Genomic DNA, 18,103 nt, shown 5'->3' with positions numbered 1-18,103 from the left:
CATGTCTCTTCCAAATTGTCTATACAGTATACCTAGGTCATAAAAGTATTTGTGTGTACGCCTGATAACATACTACTTGTGAAGGAGGAAATGTATATGTTTATCTCTCAGAATGTTTGGTAATATGTTTATTTGTGATGTGTGTCTATGTATGTATTAACACGTTGTACTGAATGGGGTGAGAATAGCTTGAGCTACCTCATCCCTTTGTGTGTATTTTACCTCAATAAACTTATTTCAATTTCAATTTCAATGATGAATGGTTCTTACATGAGCCAAAAATGCTACACTGATCCATCAATACATAGACAGTGCAATAAATCAGTAAATAATATATTATAAAGAGATAGCCAGTCGCAGACGGGCCACATACACTAGCCTCAGCGGTTTCACCAAAAATTATGTGGCGTTTTATATCTGTGGAGTGACACCGCATACACAAAACCCAGCCAAATTGTGACTACTCCTTCACAGAGTTTATCTGCACTAAATTTGTGGTGTATAATTTTGCAAAGTGACTAATAAAGGAATTAATACTTCCAAATAACAGTAGAGGTTAATGAGAGGCTATCATCACCTGTATATTATTTGTATATAATTGAGTTGTAAATATTTTCTTTTGAATAGAGAATTATTTCACATATAAACTATAACCCCAATTACAAATATTGCACTGGTCTCTATTACATAATGTGCTATATCTAATTGCCAACCTACTACAGAGGTAGGATATTAACATTGATGCGTGTTTATTGATAACCTTGTCCCATATATTAACACTGACTAGTAGAAATAAATATTGTTCAACCTAGTCCAATATATTAACATTGTCTATTGTTGAACTAAATGATGTTCAACTTAGTCCCAATATATTACCATAGTCTAGAGTTGTACTAAATATTGAACAATCTAGTATCATAATTAATTGTAGAGACCTTATTTTGGGTGGAATCTTTACCAGCAAGAGTTGTGTTGTGTATCTCTAATTATTTATCGGTAATCATTTCACCGTTGAGTGTTAATTAGTTTCTACACCAACCAAGGGTGATTTTGAGGAGCTAACTTTAGGCACATCCAGTGACACTGATTAATCATCAAAGTATTTGTGCATGATTATACATATATATATATTATTATTTTTAGCTATCCTTCAAGGAGGTAGGACTTAAGCCTAGTGACTGCAAATTTAACCCTAGGCTACTTCCGTCAGTACCTGCTCAGAATTCGTGAGCGAGTATCCAAGTTACATTAGTAACATTATTAAGAATATTATAGGCCCTGCAAACACCAATCAAACAACCAGCATGGCTACTACAGTAATGAAATTAAACCAGACCCTAATAGGACTTAAGGGTCATTTAATAAGACAGATTAATAGGTGCTGTTGGATATTTCCAACACCGAATACAACATTGTTGTATTCTCATTACTTATTACTAACCATACTAATTATTGTAGTAAGTAAAATTAACAACACGTAGTACTCATGTACTAATAATTTCATCTGTGCAGTAGGCTAGAATTCTCACATCACCTGACGCCAGTATTGCGTCAGATTTCCTTACAGTAAACACATTATATCCAATGTGTGTGAGAATTAAATTCGATTCTCCATAATTAAAGCATTCTGTATGATAACTAATTGCAGACGAATTGATCTCTAACTAAAAGCAGAATAGAGCATTAGAATCATAGCGTCTATCTCGTGATAAAGTTAATGTCACCAATGAATGCCATGGGGAGACATTAATTCCTCTCCCTTATATATTTACTATTCTTAAATTGGTAAATAACAATATTTTGTTCCTCTAAATAATAAACCCGTCCAGTCTTTAACGTTTCAAGCACAAATGCGAGAAATATTAATGTTCGAGACAATAATTTGTTTTATGAACGCGGGCTCGGCGTGGGTACAGGGACGCCATGTCAGTACGCGTGTAGAGCCGCTCAGAGACAGACCTGCACTTACCGTACTCATAAGAAGACGCCATTGCCCAGCAAATAGGGCAGGTGTTATCCATCCTCAGATGAAAGTCGCCACTGTGAGGCGTGAATAACCTTGCAGATAGTATCTTCAGCTAGTGCTGGTGTCAAATAAGGAGCCCTTTGACTTGGTTCCTGACGACACGTGACCAGCCAGCGGAACGCATCATTATTCAGGATAGGCCTAGCCGGAGCCTGAGATGCGAATCACGGCAATCTTAATACTTATACAGTGCCCACAGCTAAGTATATTCTTTTATGTGATGCATCAGGTAGAAGTTTTAATAATAGCAGGGTGATTGTCCGTTACGACGCACGATAACACCTAATAACAGGTGATTAAAATTTGTCACCTGTAACTCTTAATATTCTTGAATATAGACTTAGTAGTTAAATCAGTTGCTACTGAAAATTATTTGTCTTGCAGCACGAGAGAAGAATTCTCCATGCTGCCTTCCCCATGTTAACCCGTTCCACTCGTCAGTCGACCGAGTCTGGAGAATAAGAGGACTTCCATGGCTTTCTAAAGGAATCTTCATTAAGCTAAGATTTATTTCATTTTATAATTCTATTGCAATTTATCTTGTGCAGAATTCTTTGGGTTTAATATGTGGTTTACTGTAACTCATTACTATGCTCATAATCTATGTTCCTCCCTTTGGTAATGATATCAGTTTCAATATTATTTTATAGGATTAGATTATTATTAATTGAATTAGTGAACGAACCACACTAATTCCTGGACGTACTTACCTCCAGTAATAACCCCCCAATGTAGGTGTTTGAGGTTTGTTTCATTTAATAATACAGCCCATTAATTATTATTATGATCATATTTTCTAGTTTTATCCATAGTTACTGGTTTCATCTAGGAATTATCTAATGATCAGAAATTCTCAGTTTCCCTCTTTACTTTAAAAGCGGGTGGTCCTTCGTAATTTAATTTACTACATTAATATTTAAATAATCAGATTCAAGCCCAAATATCCCACATTATGGTCCTTATCGAACCGGATAGGTATTAAATTTATAATTAAAATATTAACCATTAATAACTAATCCTTGTGTGATAGAAGCTAGACTAACTATTTAATTAATTGTGTCAACTAACATTGTAACACATCAGTTAGCCTAGATCACACTAACATATTGCTACTTTCACCTCATGTATAAAGTGGCTTTAGTGGGTCATAGCCAATTACCCACAACACTTAGACCTATACCTCACACCGAGGTGAGAATCTTTAGGCCACCAGGAGCAACAGCTCATAACTTTTACAATAACACCACCCTAACACCTGCGTTAGAGTGGCCTCACCATCTAACCATTATATACTTAGGTGGTAATGACATCCACCCCACTCGTCATCCAGCCGAGGTGATCAAACACCTCAAAAACATAATTTCTTCTTTCAAGCTCATCAGTGAATCAGTAGTATTCACATTAGTGGAACCTCGCCAACCAAGTCAAGATAATCGTTGGGGAGTAACTCCGGAATACTACCTGAGAGCTGCTAAGTACATAAATTTCAGGCTGAAAAAACGAGTGAGATTGGATGCCACATATATCCAATTTACAGTCAGACCTTACAGACAGAACCTGACCAGAGACGTGTACATTTCTCAGGGGAATCTAGGTTGCATGTGGTTGACAAGTTAATTAACACCATCAACCATCACAAAAGGCTGTGGCTAGCAAGCCAAACTTAACTGTACATAATTGTTCACCTGTGTGTGCAAGAGCACTCTTATAAAACAAAAAAAAAAAAAAAATACAGCACAACTATATTTACCTTACTGCACCACAATAATCTTTACCCATGTTAGTAGGTAGAATTTAGACTGAGATTGTGCTGAATTTGGTACAAGCCCAGACTAAATAATTTTATAGTTCTTAGTTAGGAATTGTTACGACTAGATCTAAAACTAGTCAGTGTTGTATGTATTATATTATCTGTGCTGACCCTATACAGGGTGGGATTAATTTTTGAGATAACTCTGATTGGAGTGTCTCCATAATATTTCTCTTGTATGCATTATTTTGTGTATCTATTTTGTGTATTGCTGGATTCTCTCCATTAACTCTGATGGTGATATGGATGAGCTAACCGGACGAGAACTAATGGTGAAATTCAGACAGTACACAAAATATCTAGCTATTTGTTGTTAGGTAGGTAGGTACATTCAACCTCAAACGAGGTAAATTATAAAGTAGTCACCTTAAATTAGGCTACAATTAATGTTACCTGTTCACTAATGAACAAGTACCCAAGCTTCATTAGTAATACATATACTAACACTGTGAAGTTTGAACCTAAGCCCAACATGGCTACTCCTGAACAATTGAGGAGAACCTACATTGGCCTTAAAGGTCACTTGACCAGATTAATTAATAAGGCTGAGAGCTTAACTAAAGATAATCCCATTGACTCTTATCACTTAGAGTCATCAGTTAGATTGGCTGATCTGAAATTTGATCAAGTCAGATCTGCAGGTCAATCTTACCTTGATCTGCTAAATACTGTAGAAACTGATCCTGAAGAAGCAAGTCAAACTGTAGACGACATCTCCCAATATGAAGAGGAGACTCATGATAAAATTATCAGGCTATTTAAATTAGCCAAACAGTCTGGATCCAAGACCAGCAACACTGGGTCTCACTTCAATAATCACTTACCCGAGGTTCGTTTACCTACTCTAGACTTGCCCACTTTTTCAGGATTAGATACAGAAAATTGGGACAATTTTTGGACTTCCTTTGAAGTCCACATCCATAAGAAACAGTCTCTAGACAAAGTTTCTAAATTCTCATACCTACTCAGTCTTCTCACAGGAGAGGCTAAAAAGGTCATACATAACCTTACTCTTGATGAGAGTAATTATGAGGAAGCTATAAAACTCCTGAAGTTGAACTATTGCAACAAAGAGTTAAGTATAGCTACCCTTTATTATCAATTGATAGATCTGAATGCACCAAACAGTAGACCAGAGTCACTTCAAAGCTTCAGACTAGAAGTAGAGTCTCTAGTAAAGGCCTTAGGTACCAAGGTTAATATACCTAGTTCTGAATGGTCTATCAAGCTATTGTTACAGAGGAAATTACCTCGAAATGTCTTGACAGAGCTCTGCTCACATTATAATACTGAGTTTCTTACTCTCGATCAGATTTTTGAGGGGTTGAGGATCACAGTTAATAGGTTAAAGACTCATGACAAAATTAAACCTGAGTCTAAACCAATTAATACTGATATTTCAGTCAAACCTAAACAGACTCCAAGTAAGTCTAATAAATATAAATCCAAACCTACTCCATCCACCAGGAAAAGAAGTGGAAATGTAGGTACATATTCAGTATCTCCTTCAGAGATAACCAATGACTTGTCTACTAAAGAGACTAAGTCTGTTAACCAGAGAAAGTGTCTGTTCTGCAATCAGGAACACACCACTTACCAATGCTCTGCTTATCCTACGTATAATGCTAGAGTTAAAAGGTTACAGGAATTGCACAAATGCACCAAATGTATGGGTTCTCATGATCCCAAGAAATGTGCAGTACCCCTACGTACCTGCAACCGTTGTAACCAAGGTGTACACCACTACGCCTTATGTAGAAAATCTTCTACACCAACCATGACCACTGGAGAGAATTTTACTAATTCTACTGCAGTGCAATATTGTAAAGTACATCACGAAGTGAATGTACTTGCTACTGAGTCAGGCAATAATACTACCTTGCCTACCGCTCAACTTAAATTAATAAATCGAAGATCTAGAATTAACACTAGGGGTCTTTTTGACCAAGGTTCACAAAAAACCTTCATTACACAACAGTTGGTAGATGAGTTAAATTTAAAACCTACCAAAAGTGTGAAGTTCAACATTTCTGGTTTCCTGTCAAATAGTGGACCTCGTGACTACAAGGTAGTTAAATTACTAGTTAGATTAGGATCCTCTACTAGCCCAATCCATGCGGTGGTAGTGGATAAGATTCCTACGGACCTACAGGTCACAGGATTAGCTCGCACTGCGAGACACCTTAAGCGAAACCGCATGAGGCTAGCGGATCATAAAATAAATTCCGATTGCCTCACAGATATTGGAATATTAATAGGTGCGGATCATTATTACAAGTTTATAACTGGATGCACTAGGCAACATGGTATGAATTTGTTGTCGTCCGCAGGGGGCAAATTGCTCACAGGACCCGTGCTTTTCAGACAAGGTCCAGCATCCACAAACCAACAAACCAATAATGTAATTGTGGCGTGACTAGGCTTAGAGCAGTCACCCCTACGCTTCAGGGAAATAGCCGAGGACATTGAGTCTGACCCACCAATACATCGTTTGTGGGATTTAGATATGTTAGGCATCATCCCTGAGCAACCAGGGATGATGCCGGTCGGCCGAGCGGACAGCACGCGGGACTTGTGATCCTGTGGTCCTGGGTTCGATCCCAGGCGCCGGCGAGAAACAATGGGCAGAGTTTCTTTCATCCTATGCCCCTGTTACCTAGCAGTAAAATAGGTACCTGGGTGTTAGTCAGCTGTCACGGGCTGCTTCCTGGGGGTGGAGGCCTGGTCGAGGACCGGGCCGCGGGGACACTAAAAGCCCAGAAATCATCTCAAGATAACCTCAAGATAACCAAGTCCTGATGATACATGGACTTACCAGCAATATCTGGATACAGTTGTCTACTCAAATAAACAATACTGGGTACGACTCCCATGGAAGTTAGATCATCCACAACTTCCAGTGAATTATTTTATGGCAGCCTCACAATTGCAGTCTCAATTAACACGACTGCAGAAGCAGCCAGACAAACTAACCATGTATCACCAACTTATCCAACAACAACTTAACAATAAGTTCATTGAAGTTGTTGAACACGATGACTGAAAAACAGGTCATTATTTACCTCACCATGCTGTGGTGAAAGACTCATTGACAACACCTATTCGTATTGTCTTTAACTGCAGTGCTAAAGTAAAGCCTAGCAGTGTGTCTTTAAATGAATGTCTCCAAACGGGACCTAGCCTAACACAAAGGCTACATGACGTGTTGTTACGATTTCGCACAGGCATTTTTGCCTATACTGCTGACATCAGCAAAGCCTTTCTCCGAGTAGGATTGCAGGAGGAAGATCGTGACTACACAAAATTCCTCTGGTTCAAGGATCCACTGGATCCCGACAGTGAAGTAATCACCTATCGGTTTGCCTCCGTATTATTTGGTGCTACGTCCTCACCGTTTCTTTTGCAAGCAACATTAGACACGCATTTGAGGAAATCAGACAGCCCTTATAAGGCAACCATTAGCAACAACTTGTATGTCGACAATTTCCAGGGGACAACTAATGATCAAGCTGATCTGGTAGAAATCTACCATGAGGCTAACCGTGAACTGTTAGGAGCCAATATGCCTCTACAGTCATGGGCCTCAAATAATAAACTGCTTAACCAGTTAATCAAGAAAGAATTTCCCGATTATCAGGTACCCAGTAAATTAAAGGTTCTAGGCGTGGAATGGAACACCAACACTGACGAGATGAATGTCAAGTCAGTGCAAACTGATAATTCAACCCTTACCATGAGAACACTGCTCTCATTTGTCAGTCAACCATTTGACCCTTTAGGCCTACTTAGTCCTATATTAATAAGGGGCAAACTCCTAATGCAGGAGTGCTGGCAGCAACATATGGGATGGGATGATCTGTTATCAAGTGAGTTACAAGCCAAATGGCAAATACTCTCAACGGATTTTAATCAGTTAGGCGTTTTGAAATTTCCTCGTAATGCTTCAGGACCAAACTTACCCAACAATTTGCACGTTTTTGCGATGCCTCTGGCAAAGCATATGGCGCAGCAGCCTATTTAGTTAACAGTGCTCAATCAATTTTACTCACATCAAAAGCAAGAGTTGCTCCCATCAAGAAGAGATCCTTACCTCAGATGGAGTTGACTGCATTGCTAGTGGGAGTAAGATTGGCCCATTGCCTGGCAAAGACACTCAGTAATATCCACTTTGGTGAGATTGTAGTGTGGTCAGACAACGAGGCAGTCTTACAATGGGTAAGAAACAATAACAACAAAACTCCTTACGTCAGTAATCGCATCAGGGAGATTCATGATTTATCCGCAGGATATAAGTTCAGACATGTCCCTACTAAGGACAATCCTGCAGATTATTTATCAAGAGGATTGACATTAAAACAACTTGTCAAGTCTTCGCTGTGGTTCAATGGACCTTCATGGCTTGTTGGTGGTCAGTGGCCAAAACAAAAGCCACAAGTCATAGTGACCAATATCACCACTCCCATGATGGAACCAGAGCCTCAGCGAATATTAGCCATTGATCCTCATCATTATTCCAACTTAAGCAAATTGTTACGAGTGACTGCGCACGTGTTTGATTTCCTTGCTAAAGTAGGAATTCGACATAAATTTCCCAATCCTGTTCACTATTGGATTAAGCGGGCGCAGCAAGAGACCTACGGAAGCGAATTTGAGAATCTTCCGGATAAACTCACTAAGTCTCTGGGCATCTGGTACGATGTCAACACTCATAACATACTACGATGTGGAGGACGTTTGCTACATGCAAAGATTGACTTAGACACTAAGAACCCAATTCTTTTACCTCGTCACCACATCATAACTAAACTTCTTGTCTTACATCACCATCAATATGGTACACTACATGGTGGAGTTTTAGATACTCTCACCGACCTTAGACAAAAGTACTGGCTTCCTCAAGGTCGTCAGACTGTTAAGACCATTATTAAATCTTGTGTAATCTGTAAGAGATACGACGCTAGAGTCTGTCCTTACCCAGGACCTCCCCCACTCCCAGAAGAGCGAGTGGTTCATCTTCGTCCTTTCGAAACCACTGGAGTTGATTATACAGGAGCCTTACTCCTCACTGGTAACCCAGATAATATACCAGTGAAGGCGTACATTTGTCTCTTTACATGTGCTACAACCAGAGGCGTGCACTTAGAGGTCACCCCAGACATGAGTGCTGAAGCTTTCATTCAAGCTTTCCGCAGATTTGCTGCCCGCCGATCATGTCCTAGATTAATGATATCAGACAACGGATCTAATTTTGTGGCAGGAGAAAGTTGTTTGCGAGAAGTCTGGAACCACCCTGAAGTACAGTCAGTCTTACAAAGAAGACAATGTCACTGGAAATTCATAGCACCAAGAGCCCCTTGGCAAGGTGGGTTCTATGAGCGAATGGTAGGCACAGTCAAGAAGTGTCTAAGGAAAACTTTACACCGACAAAAGGTCAGTTACTCAGAACTCCAAACTATTGTTGTGGAAATCGAGGCGCGAGTCAATAACCGCCCAATCACCTACCTGTCTGATGATTACACCCAGAGAGAACCACTGAGCCCCTCTCACTTGATCCATGGAGGTCTACTGAGCCCTCTCATCCCTTTAGCCGAAGAGGACCCTGTAGACCCGTCCCATGTGACCAGAGGAGACTTGGTGGAAAGCTACCAGCATCTTTCTAGAGTTATTAACAGGTGGAATGAGGTGTGGACTCGAGAGTACCTCACAGCTCTACGAGAGTACCACTACGGAGCTTCGAGTCCTTACAATAAGGTGCAATTAAAGCCAGGAGACCTAGTACTAGTCGACAGTGATGGACCAAGGTCAGAATGGCCTATAGGTAAAATTGTTACCATTCACCCAGATCGACAAGGTGTCCTAAGAGTGGTTAAAGTCTTATGCAGAGGCAACACTACTCTAAAAACTTTAGAGAAGCTGGTTCCACTTGAACTGACTGAACAAGAATATCAGCCAGATCCAGTTTCCCCAGTAATTTCAGAGGACAATGAATTTGTTCCTCCAAGCAACCGCCCCACTAGAGCTGCAGCTCAACAATGTAGGCGGAATTTGCAAGCCTATTACAACTCTGAAGAAGAGTAATTTCCTTCACTTCCCACTGAGTAAACTGTGATGATGCTACGATGTGATATCACGTAACGAAACATTACACGTCACTATGACCCAGGATATCGCATCACCGTAGATTCTGTTAGTTTAAATTGGGAGAGTTGAATTCTATAAATATTGTGTAGGCTACAAACAACATGTTTCATTTGACATGTAAATAGCAAGACTCAAGTCCTTGTAAGTCCTTGATAAATCCGGGACGTTCGTTATGTGTGTACTAACATACTAACATATTAACATACTAATGTACTAATCTTAATATCACTTCGGGATAGGTCAGTACAACACAGTACACTACGACCCTAGAACCCTCCCCCCGGAGTTATGTTGGATATTTCCAACACCGAATACAACATTGTTGTATTCTCATTACTTATTACTAACCATACTAATTATTGTAGTAAGTAAAATTAACAACACGTAGAATTCTCATGTACTAATAATTTCATCTGTGCAGTAGGCTAGAATTCTCACGTCACCTGACGCCAGTATTGCGTCAGATTTCCTTACAGTAAACACATTATATCCAATGTGTGTGAGAATTAAATTTGATTCTCCCTAATTAAAACATTCTGTATGATAACTAATTGCAGACGAATTGATCTCTAACTAAAAGCCGAATAGAGCGTTAGAATCATAGCGTCTATCTCGTGATAAAGTTAACGTCACCAATGAATGCCATGGGGAGACATTAATTCCTCTCCCTTATATATTTACTATTCTTAAATTGGTAAATAACAATATTTTGTTCCTCTAAATAATAAACCCGTCCAGTCTTTAACGTTTCAAGCACAAATGCGAGAAATATTAATGTTCGAGACAATAATTTGTTTTATGAACGCGGGCTCGGCGTGGGTACAGGGACGCCATGTCAGTACACGTGTAGAGCCGCTCAGAGACAGACCTGCGCTTACCGTACTCATAAGAAGACGCCATTGCCCAGCAAATAGGGCAGGTGTTATCCATCCTCAGATGAAAGTCGCCACTGTGAGGCGTGAATAACCTTGCAGATAGTATCTTCAGCTAGTGCTGGTGTCAAATAAGGAGCCCTTTGACTTGGTTCCTGACGACACGTGACCAGCCAGCGGAACGCATCATTATTCAGGATAGGCCTAGCCGGAGCCTGAGATGCGAATCACGGCAATCTTAATACTTATACAGTGCCCACAGCTAAGTATATTCTTTTATGTGATGCATCAGGTAGAAGTTTTAATAATAGCAGGGTGATTGTCCGTTACGACGCACGATAACACCTAATAACAGGTGATTAAAATTTGTCACCTGTAACTCTTAATATTCTTGAATATAGACTTAGTAGTTAAATCAGTTGCTACTGAAAATTATTTGTCTTGCAGCACGAGAGAAGAATTCTCCATGCTGCCTTCCCCATGTTAACCCGTTCCACTCGTCAGTCGACCGAGTCTGGAGAATAAGAGGACTTCCATGGCTTTCTAAAGGAATCTTCATTAAGCTAAGATTTATTTCATTTTATAATTCTATTGCAATTTATCTTGTGCAGAATTCTTTGGGTTTAATATGTGGTTTACTGTAACTCATTACTATGCTCATAATCTATGTTCCTCCCTTTGGTAATGATATCAGTTTCAATATTATTTTATAGGATTAGATTATTATTAATTGAATTAGTGAACGAACCACACTAATTCCTGGACGTACTTACCTCCAGTAATAACCCCCCAATGTAGGTGTTTGAGGTTTGTTTCATTTAATAATACAGCCCATTAATTATTATTATGATCATATTTTCTAGTTTTATCCATAGTTACTGGTTTCATCTAGGAATTATCTAATGATCAGAAATTCTCAGTTTCCCTCTTTACTTTAAAAGCGGGTGGTCCTTCGTAATTTAATTTACTACATCAATATTTAAATAATCAGATTCAAGCCCAAATATCCCACAGGTGCAATGATCTATCTCAACAATCTCCAGTTGATCATATGCAACTGGAAACCTACTTTCAAGTAGCAATGAGTAAATTTGAGCAAGTTAAACGACATACAGAAAAGTATCTAGGTGAACTTGCCAACACCAAATTAACCACTGAAGAATTAGATGATATTATTGTTGATCTAGCCCAATACGAGGATGATACTCAGGACAGGCGAGATCCTTTCGTCAAAATAATTGCCCAGAACAGGGCAACATCATCCGTTTCATCTAATTTGAGTCAAGCCGAAGCTCGACTCCCTCTAATTAATTTACCCAATTTCTCCTGAACAGACGAGTAAGACTGTGACAAATTTAGGAAATTACTCGTGTGTAGTAAATTCTCTTATCTGCAAGGTCAATTATCAGGAGAAGATAAATCATTACTATCCCATACAAGGTTGACTAGCGATGGGAATGACCTCGCAGTACAACTCCAGGATAATTATGCTGATCAAGAAGTAAGAACTTCACAATTAGTTCATGAGCTGTTGCATTTACCCTCACCACAGGCTACAAAAGATTAACTCTAAGTTTAACCGAAGATGAGTGAGTCTCGAAAATAATTGTCCAGGAGAAAATACCTAGGGACATATTGAGACAAAGGAGTCCACACTACAATACAAGCATTTTATCCTTAAGTGAAATATCTGATGGGATACGTTCAGTAATTCATCAACTTCTATACATGAAAAATTAAAACCGCCAAGTAAACTTCAGAAACCAATAACAGTAAACCACAGAGTACAAAAGGTACTCCAACTAAATCTAATCAATCGATTTCCACACCAAAGTGGAACCTAGGCAGTGTGAGCACATGTGCAGTGGGACACTCCAAGCCTGTAGTTACTGGGTCACCCAAGACGGTGACTTGGGTGACACCAATACCACCGCAACAATTATCCTGATCGTGAAGTGCATGTCAATGAAAAAAAGAGTTGCAACATTGTACAAGGTGCCTCAGGAAACACAACCCCATCGACAGTGAGAACCAATTACACACCTGTAAAAGGTGCAGCAAGGATCAGCATCACACAGCATTGTACGGGGACACAAAAATAAAGTCTTCAACCCCCAAAGTGAAAGATAATATTCTGGATAACAATGGAGTAGTTTGGAACAACACAAGAATGGAGAAGTATGGAAAACCACAAGAATGGAATTGTATGGAACACCATAAGATTTGAAGCATCAGATCATTGTGACAGTACACTTGGTACGTCAGGTCACCAGTGCTCACTAGTCCAAGGTTCGACAGACCGTTTAAAATTCACGTTGAGGCGTCTGACTCGGGTGCTGGTGCAGTGTTGTTGCAATCTGGGGATGATCAAGTGGACCACCCAGTAAACTATTACTCTGTGAAATTTAACAAGGCGCAACGTATTTATTCAGTGGTAGAAAAAGAAGCGTTGGTGTTAGTGTTCAACCAGTGCTCGCACTTTCTTACAGTTAATATTGACTTATTAAATATGTGCATATGTGACATACTAAACATACTAGTTTACCTTGAAAAGCTTCATAGAAAACACCGACCTTACCTAACCTTCTTAGAATGTTAAAATAAGCATCTTATTGCTTCGTAATTACAATTATTACTTAACCTATACTATAATAGGTTAAGTAATAATTGTAATTACAAAGCAATAAGGTGCTTAACTTAACATACTAAGAAGGTTAGGTAAGGTCGGTGTTTTCTATGTAGCTTTTCAAGGTAAACTAGTATGTAACATATGCACATATTTAATAAGTCAATATTGACTATACGAAAGTGTGAGAAAGGGTTGTAGTGTTAACATGTAAAAAGTTAGAAGTGTATCTAACAGCTAATATAGTGGAAGTGTACACGGATTATAACCCACTAGAATCATACACCAGATGAAGGAAAAAATAAACGCATCCTCAGGTGCGTGCTGTTCCTACAGGACTTCAATCTTTTAATTATTCACTTACCACGTCGACTAAAAGTGATGGCCGATGCGCTGTCCTGGTTACCTGAGTAACAGTCATCTGAGTCACAGGAAACCATATACCAACTGTCTGTCTTAGTTATTTTTTTTTAGGTTCTCCTGTGACATGAAATATTCTGTGTCCAATTTATTTACTTCCCCGTTTTTTTTCCTTTTTGTATGTGCTTTTTTCTTTCAGAGAATTCCTTTGTGCTTTTTCTTGCAGAGAAATTTTTGTTTTTGTTTGATTTTCTTTTATTGCACAGATTTTTCTTTTTATTCTCTGTATGTTCTTACAAAAAAATATGACTACTATTCTAGTAGCCACATTTTTTTTCTCTGAAGGGAGGAGAAGAGTTACGACCATGGGGTCTTAGTTGGAAACCAGAGGTCAAATTGAGTCTAAATAGTTAGGTAAGAAGGATATTTAGTTGACAATAATGTTTATACTCGGGGCTTTTCATATCTCTATTCCGTCTTCCTTGCCAGACATAAGATGAGCCTTGTTACTCACAGATTATTCAGACTCTGGGATTGTTGACTATCAAATATAATATTGAACTAAGAATCAGCTATTCTTATGATTGTTAAAGTCACTATTAATGAAGGTCATTGAAGATGTATTGTTTGTGGCTGTACGATCACCTAGGCATCACTTCCCGGCAGCATTTTTAAGGGAGCGCAGAGGCAGTTCAAGGTCTCTCTAGCTGGCTGTGTGGTAGTGGACACAACTGCCCTGTGTGGCTGTTTCTCCTCCTTCTCTTCCCTTACCATATTCCATATTTTATGAGATAAGTACCTTTCAAGGTTTGTTCCGTGCTACTAGCTGTGATTTATTTATAGGTATTGCATAGTCTAAGCCAGTGTTTTGGCATCCCTAAGTCTCCATTGTGACTAGGGTACCACATGGATCATAGCTACTCAGGCTGCTTCAAGCCTTACAAGTACCTTTTCTCCAAGTAGACTTTACCCTAGTTTTGCAACTGTAACCCTTGCATCCTGCCTATGTGGACCAAGGGGTTTAACGTAAGGTACAGTGGTAAAGAATATTATTGTAGTAATGTATATGGGGGTTATCTGAGGATTTAATAAATAAGCACTAAGAAAGGTGTATCTCTTCTTCCTATTGAGAGTGGAATAGGGGGATTACCTAAGACTAGACAGCTATTCTAGCCAAGCAGTTATCTTACTGGGAATTTTTTCCCTGGGGGTCGGGGCCTCCCTATTGCCACTATTTTAGGAACTCCTTTGATTATTACTAATGGCCCTCACAACTCACTACCCCGCACCATAACATCAACCCAGTACCCAGCTCAATCCACTGCCCAGATTAACCCAGTACCCAGATACACCTGGTGCACAGATCGACCAAATGCCCAGATCAATTCAGTGCCCAGATCAACCCAGTGCCACGATCAACCCAGGTCCCAGATCAACACGGTGCCCAGATCAACCGAGTTCCCAGATCAACCCAGTGTTCAGATCAACCCAGTGTTCAGATCAACCCAGTGCCCAGATCAAAACGTTGCCCAGATCAAACGAGTTCCCAGATCAACCCAGTGTTCAGATCAACCCAGTGCCCAGATCAACCCAGTACCCAGATCCTCCCAGTACCCTGATCAACTTCGTGCCCGAATCGACCAAGTGCTTGGTACAACGGGCATCATTCCACCTCATGTCCACACATCCGTGCTGGATCCCACCCTTTGTTAACACAACCTAGAAACATGGCTGGGAATAAATTATTTTACAAGATTGACAAGGTGCCAAAGTTTCCACCATCTTAATGGGGGTCACCATAGGAGCCGACAACTTTATAGTTGGAACATAAAGCATGTTGGTCAAATGCCCCTCGGTAATCACCCTACAAAAGTTGGGTGAGGCTATACAAGCTTATGGCCTTTGACATTGGACAGACATCTTGCTTTTTTTTATTTAGATTCCAAAGTGTCCTATTATAAAGGAATTCCAGAGATTGCTGATCCCCTTGCACCAAGTTCGTGAATTTCGTCATGCTATCCGACACTCTTTTAAAGGAAACAATTGGACAAATCCCAATTGCATCTATATAACGTTTCTTATATATTATCCAGATGTGATTCCGATTTTTGCTACAATTGTGATAATTTATTCTTTTTATCTTCTCACCACAAGAAAGACCCGAACATAATTATAATATTGAGTTTACTCACCTTGTTGGAAAATAGAAGTGATCTGTGCAGTAAATCAGAAGGGAAGCTAAACAGTAGAAGGCCTCGGTGACAGCAGCATACGTGAGGGGAGAGTGTGGGTGAAGCAGCAGGTGGATAGCCCCATCCACCATAAATGAAGCAATAAGTGCTTCATTGACGAATTTTGTTTGAACCTCAACACTGTAAATGTTTCACCCACGTACTACAAATACAAATAATCGCCAACAAAACCTAAACACCTAACCTAACCTATGCTTATATATGCACAATATGCTAATATATCGTAATATTAATTTATTTTTGAGAAAATTTCCATTTCGAATGAACAGCATGTAAAAATTTATGAATGCGTCTGTGGGGTCGACCACTGGATGAAATGGACTTGAGTCGAGGACGGGTTGCACTAACTCACTCACTCACTCATTCACTCAATCACTCAGTCACTCATCCATACACAATGATTCCTCCAATCATTTAATTTTTCTCTCGCTGGTTTGGAAATATGATTGTTTCAGTGTTTCAGGCGCAGGTCACACACACACATATGAACGAGTTTGGGGTGGATATATATAGGAGCTGCCTCTTACAGGCCAATATTCCCTATGCACTTATATTTTTATGTTAAAATGTTCTTAAACGGTAGGGGGAGGGGGTGGAACATATGAACCGGGAAGAGAACACGAGCAAGGAGTGAACTCTAGTAAGGGAAAGATAGAGCGAGCAGGAGACTGAGAGTACAAGGAATGAGAGGAGAATACAATCAATGGAATGAGAACACGAGCTATGGAAGGAGAACACTCTCATGGAGAGGAGAACACGATCAATGGGATGAGAACACGAGCTAGGGGGAGTAGAAGACGATCAAGTGGATGACAACACGATCAAATGGATGGTAAGACAAGCTAAGGGTAGAACACGATCAAGGGAAGGATATCACGATTAATAGGATGATAAGACGAGATAAAGGTAAGAAAACACGATCCAGGGGAGAAGAACACGATCAATGGGATGGGAACACGAGCTAGGGGGGAGAACAAGAAGAAATGCAGGAAGTCGGAGCCAGGGAAGAACAACAAAATCAGGACAACAAGAACAGAGTCAATGAAAGGGGAACAAGTGCAGCAGGAGAAGAACAGTATCAGTGGGAGGAGAACAAAAGGAAGAGGAGAACAGGCGAAAAGGGAGGAGGAAAAGAGAAGGGAAGGAGAACAGGAGCATCGGAAAGATAACAGGAACAGGGCAACTAGAATAGGCAGTGGGAGAACAGAAACAGGTGGAGAATAACAGGAGCATGAGAGGAGAAATACAACAGCTGGAGGAGAACAGGAGGAAGGGAAGGAGAACATTAGAAAGGGGGTAAAACAAAAGGAAGGGAAGGAGAAATGGAGAAATGGGGAGGAGAACAGGAGAAAGGAGAGGAGAACAGGAGCAAGGGGAGGAGGACATGAGCAATTTAAGGAGAAAACGAGCATGGAGAGAACAAAATAAAGGTGGGGAGAACACAAACAACTAGAGAAGAACTGCCGCCAAGGGAAGAAAACAGAACCAAGTGGACGAGAACATGAGCGAGGGCAGGAGAACAGGAGCCAGGGGAGGAGAACAGGAGGATACGAAGGAGAATAGGACCAAGTGTAGGAAAGTAGGAGCGAGAACCAAGAACAATGAATGGAGAAAAGGAGTAGGGAACACTTACAGAACACAATGAGGGTAGCGACGTGCCAGAGGTTAAAGGGTCTTGGCATGAGAGCCTCCTCCATGTTCTCCAGAGTATCACTTGCCACGGTGTACAGTCTGTGTCTCCGAAGGATCAGCTTGCTGGCTGCTCCAGCTCCTGGCCCATGTCTGCTGCCCATCATCCTGCAATATCCACAATACTGTTAGTGATGCTTTGCCTTGCTTCTGGCCCCTGCCTGCTGCCCATCATCCTGCAATATCCACAACACCGCTAGTGATGCTCTATCCTGCTGCTAATGGTATATTTAATGGTGTTATCTTACCTTGTGACACTGATGATACAGTCTCTCAGGGTATTATCGTACCTTACCTGATAACACTGGTGATACCAGGCTCTCGTGG

Source organism: Procambarus clarkii, chromosome 7 (genome assembly GCF_040958095.1).
Source record: "Procambarus clarkii isolate CNS0578487 chromosome 7, FALCON_Pclarkii_2.0, whole genome shotgun sequence".
NCBI lineage: Eukaryota > Metazoa > Arthropoda > Malacostraca > Decapoda > Cambaridae > Procambarus > Procambarus clarkii.
This window is presented reverse-complemented; position numbering follows the sequence as displayed.